Here is a 9,358-nt window from a genome sequence, read left to right as displayed (position 1 = left end):
TGGGTCTTTCTGTGGCCTCCTTGGGAGGCCCATGTGTCCCGCTGACCAGCCACCAACCAGGGATGATGTGACAATTCTAGTGTACCTACGTTCAGGGTATTAACCCCCGTTCCCCTGCTTGCCGTGGCCCGTGAAACCAGAGTTCTGGGAAAGCCTGCACGCTCTCCCTGGCTTGGGTGCCCCAGAGTCCTTTGGTTTCCTCTGTTTGGAATGATAATTCCATTGGTATTGTTGAAATCGATCTCCTGAGCCTCCTGGTCCCTTCGTTCAGAACCTGGCTGATTCTTGGACGAAGCCTGATCTACGGGCCGGTCCATTGTCTCCGGGGGAGTCCCGTGGGTCCTGCTCACCAGCCATCCCACCAGGGATGATGGTAGAATACTTGGGTACCCAGTTCAGGGCATTTCTCCCTACCCCCAGGGTCACTGTGTCCCGTAGAAGCAGTGTATTGGATAACGCGATTGTTCTCCGTGGCTCTGGTGCTCCAGAGCCTTTGGGTTTCCTGTGTTTGGAAACCTAATTCAGTGGATATTGTTGAAGTGTCACTCATAAGCCTGCTGCTTGGCCCTCTTTGGGAAGGAGGCGGATTGCTGTCCCTGCCTGGTATGTGGGACGTTCCAGTACCCCCAGGGGAGTCCAGTGGGGCCTGCTCACCAGCCTTCCCACCGGGGATGATGTGACAATTCTAGTGTACCTAGGTTCAGGGTATTTGTCCCTGTCCCCCAGCTCGCTGTGGCCTGTGAAACCAGAGTTGGATGAAAGCTCACCTGCTCTCCTTGCCTTTGGTGCTCCAGAGTCCTTTTGTTCTTCCGTTTGGAATCCTAAAGCCATGCCTCTTGTGGAAGTCCCTCTCGTGAGCCTGATGCCGGCCCGCTTTAGAAACAGGCTGATTCCTAGCCCCAGTCTGATCTGTGGGAAGTTCCAGTGCCTTCTGGGGAGTCCCGTGGGGCCTGCTCACCAGCCATCCAATCAGGAGTGATGGGAGAATCCTTGGGTTCCTAGTTCAGGGCATTTCTCCCCATCCCCAGGTTCACTGTGGCCGGTAGAAGCAGGGTATTGGATAACTCGAGTGCTCTCTGTGGTCTGGTGCTCCTGAGCCTCTGGGTTTCTTGTGTTTGGAAACCAAATTCAGTCGATATTGTTGAAGTCTCACTCATGAGCCTGCTGCTTGGCCCTCTTTCAGAAGTCGGCTGATTGCTGTCCCTGCTTGGTATGTGGGACGTTCCAGTGCCTCCTGGGGAGTCCAGTGGGGCCTGCTTACTAAATTTCCCAATGGGGATGATGTGACAATTCTAGTGTATCTACATTCAGGGTATGTCTCCCCATCCCCCTGCTTGCAGTGGCACGTGAAACCCGAGTTGGGTGAAAGCTCTCATGCTCTCCTTGGCTTTGGTGCTCCAGAGTCTCTTTGTTATTTCCGATTGGAATCCTAATCCATGCCTATTGTGGAGGTCCTTCTCTTGAGCCTGATGCGGGCCCGCTTTAGAATCAGGCTGACTCCAAGCCCCAGTCTGATCTGTGGGACGTTCCAGTGCCTTCACGGGAATCCCTTGGGCCCTGCTGACCAGCCATCCCAACGGGGATGATGTGAGAATGAACATGTCCGTACAGTCAGGGCATTTCTCCCCATCCCCGTGTTCACTGTGGCCGATGAAAACAGAGGTCTAGGAAAGCTTGCGTGCTGTCCTTGGATTTGGTGCTTCAGACTCTTTTGCTTTCCTGTGTTTGGAATCCTAATTCCATTGATATTGTTGAAGTCTCTCTCATGAGCCCGCTCCATGCCCTCATCGTACTCAGGCTTTTCCCTGGCCCCAGCCTGATCTGTGGCCGTTCTAGTGCCCCTGTGAAATCCCGTGGGTCCTGCCGAACAGCCATCCCACCAGGAATGATGTAAGAAGACGAATGTACCTACGTTCAGGGCATGTCTCCTCATTCCCAGGTTCGCTGTGGCTGAAGAAACCAAGGTATAGGGAAAGCTCGCACGCTCTCCTTGGCTGTGGATCTCAGGAGTCCTTTGGTTTCTTCTGTTTGGAAAACTCATTCCTTTGATATTGTTGAAATCTCTCTCGTGAGCCTGCTGCGGGGCCCTCTTTCCGAAGCAGGCTGAGTACTCACAACAGCCTGATCTGTGGGTCTTTCTGTGGCCTCCTTGGGAGGCCCATGTGTCCTGCTGACCAGCCACCAACCAGGGATGATGTGACAATTCTAGTGTACCTACGTTCAGGGTATTAACCCCCGTTCCCCTGCTCGCTGTGGCCCGTGAAACCAGAGTTCTGGGAAAGCCTGCACGCTCTCCCTGGCTTGGGTGCCCCAGAGTCCTTTGGTTTCCTCTGTTTGGAATGATAATTCCATTGGTATTGTTGAAATCGATCTCCTGAGCCTCCTGGTCCCTTCGTTCAGAACCTGGCTGATTCTTGGACGAAGCCTGATCTACGGGCCTGTCCATTGTCTCCGGGGGAGTCCCGTGGGTCCTGCTCACCAGCCATCCCACCAGGGATGATGGTAGAATACTTGGGTACCCAGTTCAGGGCATTTCTCCCTACCCCAGGGTCACTGTGTCCCGTAGAAGCAGTGTATTGTGTATTGGATAACCCGAGTGTTCTCCATGGCTCTGTCGGTCCAGAGCCTTTGGGTTTCCTGTGTCTGGAAACCTAATTCAATTGATATTGTTGAAGTCTCACTCATGAGCCTGCTGCTGGGCCCTCGTTCAGAAGGAAGCTGATTGCTGTCCCTGCCTGGTATGTGGGTCGTTCTGGTGCGCCCAGGGGAGTCCAGTGGGGCCTGCTCACCAGCCTTCCCGCCAGGGATGATGTGACAATTCCAGTGTACCTACGTTCAGGGTATTTCCCCCCATCCCCCAGCTCGCTGTGGCCCGTGAAACAAGAGTTGGGTGAAAGCTCTCATGCTCTCCTTGGTTTTGGTGCTCCAGAGTCCTTTTGATCCTTCCGTTTGGAATCCTAAATCCATGCCTATTGTTGAAAAGCCTCTCTTGAGCTGATGCCGGCCCTCTTGGGGAGCAGGCTGCTTACTAGCCCCAGCCTGATCTGTGGGACGTTCCAGTGCCTCCTGGGGAGTCCCGTGGGTCCTGCTGACCAGCCATCCCACCACGGATGATGTGAAAATGAACTTGTCCGTACAGTCAGGGCATTTCTCCCCATCCCCGAGTTCACTGTGGCCGATGAAAACAGAGGTCTAGGAAAGCTTGTGCGCTCTCCTTGGATTTGGTGCTTCAGATTCTTTTGCTTTTTTCTGTGGAAACCTAATTCCATTGATATTGTTGAAATCTCTCTCATGAGCCCGCTCCCTGTCGTCTTCGTACTCAGGCTTTTCCCTGGCCCCAGCCTGAACTGTGGCCCGTTCTAGTGCCCCTGGGAAGTCCCGTGGGTCCTGCCGACCAGCCATCCCACCAGGGATGATGTAAGAAGACGAGTGTACCTACGTTCAGGGCATGTCTCCTTATGCCTAGGTTCGCTGTGGCTGATGAAAGCAGAGTTCTGGGAAACCCCGCCTGGTCTCCTTGGCTTGGGTGCCCCAGAGTCCTTTGGTTTCTTCTGTTTGGAATGCTAATTCCGTTGATATTGTTGAAATCGGTCTCGTGAGCCTGCCTCGGGGCCCTCTTTCCGAAGCAGGCTGATTTCTCACAACAGCCTCATCTGTCGCTCTTTCTGTTGCCTCCTCGGGAGTCCCCTGGATCCTGCTGACCAGCCGCGAACCAGCGATGATGTGAGAATACCAGTGGACCTACGTTCAGGGCTTTTCTCCACGTCCCCCTGTTCGCTGTGGCGGATGAAACCAGGTTTCCGGGAGGGCCCGCATGCTCCCCTGCCTTTGGGGCTCCAGACTCCTTTGGTGTCCTGCGTTTGGAAACCATATCCATTGATACTGTTGGAATCTCTTTCGTGAGCCTGCTGCCTGGACCTCTTTCCGAAACAGGCTGGCAGGCAACAGTGTCCGATGAAAGCAAAATGTTTGGAAACCATGCCTTTTCTCCTTGGCTTTGCTCTGCAGTAATCCCTTGTTTTCCACACCTGGTATCCTAATTCCATCCATATTGTTGGACTATCTGACGTGAAGCTACGAGAGCTACGGCCTAGCCCCCTTTCAGCAGGCCGATTGCCCCCTGCAGAGTGATCTGTGGAGTGCAGGGCTCCTGGGGCAGTCCCGTGGGCCGTGCCTCACCTGGTGTGCCCACCGGGCATATGTGAGCACGTGCGCACTTGGCAGTCCCTTCGCCCCGTCCCCATGTTCCCTGTGGCAGCGGAACCCACAGTCTTCAGGAAGAGCAGCTGCGCTTGCTGGCTTTGCTGATGCAAACGACCCTTCTTTCGTGTATCTGCTATCCCCGTTCCGTTCGTGTACATGCCATGCCTCTTCTGAATTTGGTGTCCTGGCCTCTTTAGCAGCCTGCTCCCTTTGTGCTGGCCTGATCAAGGCATTTCTGATGCCCTTCTTCAAAAAGTGGAACGTTGAAGCCGAATCTCGTGCGGGTTGAATGTTGAGATTCCCAAAAGGAAGCGATGCAGAGAGTAGTTTTCTCCAACTTCGGCTCTCGAGGCCTCCTGGGAGGGCTTCTCGCAGAACCACGTTGCCTCCAGCCATCCCTCCGTCCTTCTGATTAGGTAGGTCGGGGTAGGTGGGCTGAAGGTTTTGCCATCTCTCTCCCAGTACCGAAGCACGGGGTGGTCGTGACAGGGGCCTCCCTGTGGGAACCAGCGGTCCTCTGGTGTGTTAAGTTCCAGGGAAGCCAATACAACGGTCGTGTGTATTGGAGGCTGGACCAGCGGACACCGTCTGTTCTTTTCTCTCTCTGTCTGTCTCTGTCTTTGCCTCTCGCTCATTCTCTCTCTCTCTGCCTCTGTCTCTCTCTCCCTCACTCTCTCCCTTTTTTTTTTTCTTCTAATATTCCGGTGGGAATTCTCAGGTTCCTGATATGCATTCCAGGTCCGTGGGCATGTGGGGGCCAGCCGCCCCTGCATGTATGGTATAGTTCTGAGAAGACGCTGAGCTCTTAACAGTGCCGCCGCTGTTGGCCATTGCAGTTTGACCGCTAGGGCTTAGCTCAGTCCCCTGTTGAGAGCTCTCCCCCGAGTCTGGAGTCTGGTCACGTGCCAAGTAGCGGGAGCTAGGGTGTGGTGGACCAGGCATCAGAGTAATGCTGATAGTTGTCATCTCGTTGCAGCTTCAGAGCCTGGGCAAGGTATGAGCGTGTGACCATCTTGCAAGAAGGGAACCGAGGATCGCAAACACCTGATTTTCTTCAGGCCACACCGCCAGTTGGCGGCAGGGCTGGGCAGGGCTCGGCAGGGGTACGCCATGCTCCCCGAGGTCTCCTAGAATGATGGGAAGACTCACGTCGCCTACTGTGGTGCCTCCAGCTACAGGATGGCCGAAGGCCCTGCGGATTGCCCGTGGCACGGTAAGCCGTCTCCCTTGAGCTGTCGGGTTGTTTCTCAAACGCGCGCGTGCATCGTGTCTGTGCGCAGGGGGATGGCGGGACCCCCTGGTGTACTGCGGGTGTGGGAGCCTCCGTGTGTCCGTGTGGACCTTGGCCTTTTGCACGTTTGAAACGTGGGGAGGGGACGAGCAATGAGAGCTGCTGTGCCGTGGACCACGAGTTGTCCTGAGGCGCTCCTCCGTCTCGTTTCAGTTTCTCTTCGGGGGCCAGGTGTGCAACCAGGCCCCGCGCCGCCGTGCTGGCAGCTGAGGGTCTGAGAGGACTTTGCTTGGGCCACGGGACAAAGAAGTGTCAGACGTCCGAGTGGGACCTGGAGAGCCGGGACCCGGAACCCGTGCTCCTGAGCGGGATGGAGTGGAGGTTTCCCGGCACGCAGAGGTGCTGCCTGGTCCGTGTCCTCCCGGGCGGGGCGGCGTCTTGTCCGAGGTGCCCCTGAGGCCACAGCAGTGCGCAGCCACCACTGCTTTGTGGTCTCCTGTCAGAAAGGACGTGACGGCCCCGGGGGTTGCGTGCAGGTAGAGGCCTGGTGAGTGAAGGTCTCGTGGGTCAGTCGTACGCCCGGAAGCCTGCATCCGAGTGGATGTTGCAAGCGGCAGCTCCTCCACGTTGGCGTCTGGCCCGAGACCGCCGCGGCCGAAGGCAGAAGCTGGGGACTTGCGCGTGTGAAGTGAGGGGACGCACGGTCTTGCCAGAGGACCTGGCCACGGGCGGTGCTGCAGCCATCGGCCCTTCGCTCAGCGAGGCGATGTCGACGGGCTGAGAGCCTGTGCCGGCCGTTGCCGGCCTCCCGGGGGTTTTCGCCAAGCTCAGGAGGCAAGGGGACGAGGCGGCGTTTCCCTTTGCCTCGGGCCGCTTGCCAGGAGCTCCAGGGCCTCTGCCGGCCCTCGGGGCCAGCCCAGCAGTTAAACTCCTCGCAGACGCAGCGCGTGAGTGGTCTTCAAACCTCTGCAAGAGGAGAGGCTGTCTGGGAAGGCAGCCTGTGTCCCGAGACGGCTGTGTTCGGACGCCTGCTGCCAGGCAGGCGCTGCCGAGAGGATCCGCTATGGACGCCTTCCCGACGCCGACGAGGCGCTCACCACTGCCACCGCCAGCGCCCCGTCCCCCTCCCGGAGGAAGCCGCGGGAACTCAGAGCTCTGGGGCTTTGTCCTGCCTGCACCTTCTTGGCCGCTCCGGAGGCTCGCGCGCGTTTCCGTGGCCAAGGAGGGTGCTCTTCTTTGGTCACAGCGTCCCGGTGAGTGCTTCGTCCTGTGCTCCTGGGCCTAGATCTGACTGGTACGATTGTGGTTTTGATCACCGGGGAGGCGTGTGACAACTCCCATTGCTGGTCCCCTGCTCCACCCCCAGATTTTCTGACACGGCACACCAAAGGGCTAAGGGGTGGGACGTGGGCGTTCTGCGATTCCAGCGGGTCCTTTGGTGGCCTTGAGGCTGCTCCTCTGGGCCGCCCCAACATTATCTGCTGGGGCTGGTGTTGGAAGGCAGATGATCTGCGAACTTCATCACCACGGGTAACCCGGGAAGAGGGCCGGGCCTGAGCGCCCTCGGTCTGAGTGTCCCCAGTGTCCCGAATGCCCGAGCGGGCAGCAGGCGTCTCGCCATTTGTTTTGCCCCTGGCTCTCCGAGGAATCCGACAAATCCATCTCAAGAGAACACGTCCAAAGGGAAGTGGGATTTCCCACTAGTGCCAATTAGTCGACACGTCTTTATTCTCTGAGCCCCGTCCAACATCTCCCGCAGTTCATCCATTCCCCCCCTAACCCACAAAGCACACCAACCCCAACCCCCCCCACCCCCCGCGCCCCCGATGACAGGTAACCCATTGCGGCAACGTGATCACGCCGGGCACGCTGAAATTTGCTGTTTGAACAGCGCGTTGCCACTGCCTCGGTTTTGCGGCACTCACGTGTACAGCACGCCTCGGGTCGGGGGAGGGTGGAACACAAGTGACTCAGCCTGTCCCGAATCATTCTCGCCCAATCACAGAGTCAGTTCCTCCACACCAATATGGACTGGTGACGTATGTGCAAATGCGCAAGAAAGCTCTTGCTACCTGTGGCTCTCCTTTCTCCCAGAAGGTGGATTCCTAGCTCCTGGCATGACCTGTGGACATGGCTGTGCTTCCAGGGGAGTCCCACGGAGTCACTGGGCACCTCGTGCTCCCGAGATTGACGTGTGGAAGACGTGTGCGGCATGGCGCGTACCCAGCTCCACTGTGGCCGCTTGAAGCCGTGAATACACACCGAGGGCCTACTCTCCTTGCTCTGGAGGTTCACCATCTTTTGCTTTTTCATTGTTTCTTCTATTCTTTTCTTTTCTTTTCTTCCTCCAGCACGTTCTTGGAATCCGAAACCACTATAGTAGTTGAAAACGCTTTTGGGGAGTTGCTGCCTGACTCTCTTTCACAAGCACGCTGATTCTTGGGCCCAGCTTGATCTGTGGGACACTCCAGGGCCTCCTGCGGAGTCCCGTGGATCCTGCTGACCAGCCATGCCACCAGGGCTGATGTGAGAATGAACTTGTCCGGACAGTCAGGGCATTTCTCCCCGCCGCCGAGTTCACTGTGGCCGATGAAAACAGAGGTCAAGGAAAGCTTGCGCGCTGTCCTTGGATTTGGTGCTTCAGAATCTTTTGCTTTCCTGTGCGTGGAATCCTAATTCCATTGATATTGTTGAAGTCTCTCTCATGAGCCCGCTCCCTGCCCTCCTGGTACTCAGGATTTTCCCTGGCCCCGGCCTGATCTGTGGCCCATTCTAGTGCCCCTGGGGAGTCCCGTGGGTCCTGCCGACCAGCCATCCCACCAGGGAGGTTGTAAGAAGACGAGTATACCTACGTTCAGGGCATGTCTCCTTATGCCCAGGCTCGCTGTGGCTGATGAAACCAGAGTTCTGGGAATGCTCGCCTGCTCTCCTTGGCTCGGGTACCCCAGAGTCCTTTGGTTTTCTCTGTTAGGAACGCTGATTCCGTTGACATTGTTGAAATCGCTCTCGTGAGCCTCCTGCCGGGCCCTCTTTCCGAAGCAGGCTGATTCTTGGACCAAGCCTGATCTGCGGGCCGGTTCATTGCCTCCTGAGGATTCCCGTGGTTCCAACGCTTGATCTTAGGCAAAAGGCCGATTATCAATAGTCCCTTGGGTCCTGCTGACCAGCCATCCAACCAGGAATGATGTGAGAATACCAGTGGACCTACGTTCAGGGCATTTCTCCCCGTCCCCCTGTACCCTGTGGCCGATGATAGCAGGTTTCCGGGAGGGCTTGCATGCTCCTCTTGGGTTTGGTGCTCCAGAGTCCTTTGGTTCCTTCCCTTGGGAATCCTAATTCCACTGATCCTGTTGAAGTCCGTCTGGGGAGCCTACTGCCTGGCCCTCTTTGAAAGCACACTGATTCCCGGCCACCGCATGATCTATCTGCCGTTCCTTTGCCTCCTGGGGAGTCCTGTGGGGCCTGCTGACCAGCCACCCCACCAGAAGATGTCAGAGTACTAGTGTACCGACGGTGAGGATATGTCTCCTTATGCCCAGGTTCGCTGTGGCTGATGAAACCAGAGTTCTGGGAAAGCTCGCCTGCTCTCCTTGGCTTGGGTACCCCAGAGTCCTTTGGTTTCCCCTGTTTGGAATGCTAATTCCGTTGATATTGTTGAAATCTCTCTCGTGAGCCTCCTGCTGGTCCCTCTTTCAGAAGCAGGCTGATTCTTGGAGGAAACCTGATTGCTGTCCCTGCTTGGTATGTGGGACATTCCAGTACCCCCAGGGGAGTCCAGTGGGGCCTGCTCACCAGCCTTCCCACCGGGGATGATGTGACAATTCTAGTGTACCTATGTTCAGGATATTTGTCCCCGTCCCCCAGCTCGCTGTGAACTGTGAAACCAGAGTTGGGTGAAAGCTCGCCTGCTCTCCTTGCCTTTGG

General features: G+C 56.8%; 1 long non-coding RNA gene across 1 annotated transcript; it reads left to right on the top strand.

Annotated features, from left to right (window-relative positions):
• The first annotated feature begins 2,550 nt into the window (after positions 1 to 2,550).
• On the top strand, positions 2,551 to 8,242 carry LOC118353701 (uncharacterized). Its single transcript, XR_004813035.2, has 4 exons — positions 2,551 to 4,619; positions 5,180 to 5,416; positions 5,648 to 6,687; positions 7,529 to 8,242. It is a non-coding gene; the product is annotated as an uncharacterized LOC118353701 (long non-coding RNA).
• Positions 8,243 to 9,358: the final 1,116 nt, after the last annotated feature.

This window comes from Canis lupus, chromosome X (genome assembly GCF_003254725.2).
Source record: "Canis lupus dingo isolate Sandy chromosome X, ASM325472v2, whole genome shotgun sequence".
Taxonomy (NCBI): Eukaryota; Metazoa; Chordata; class Mammalia; order Carnivora; family Canidae; genus Canis; species Canis lupus.
This window is presented reverse-complemented; position numbering and strand designations above follow the sequence as displayed.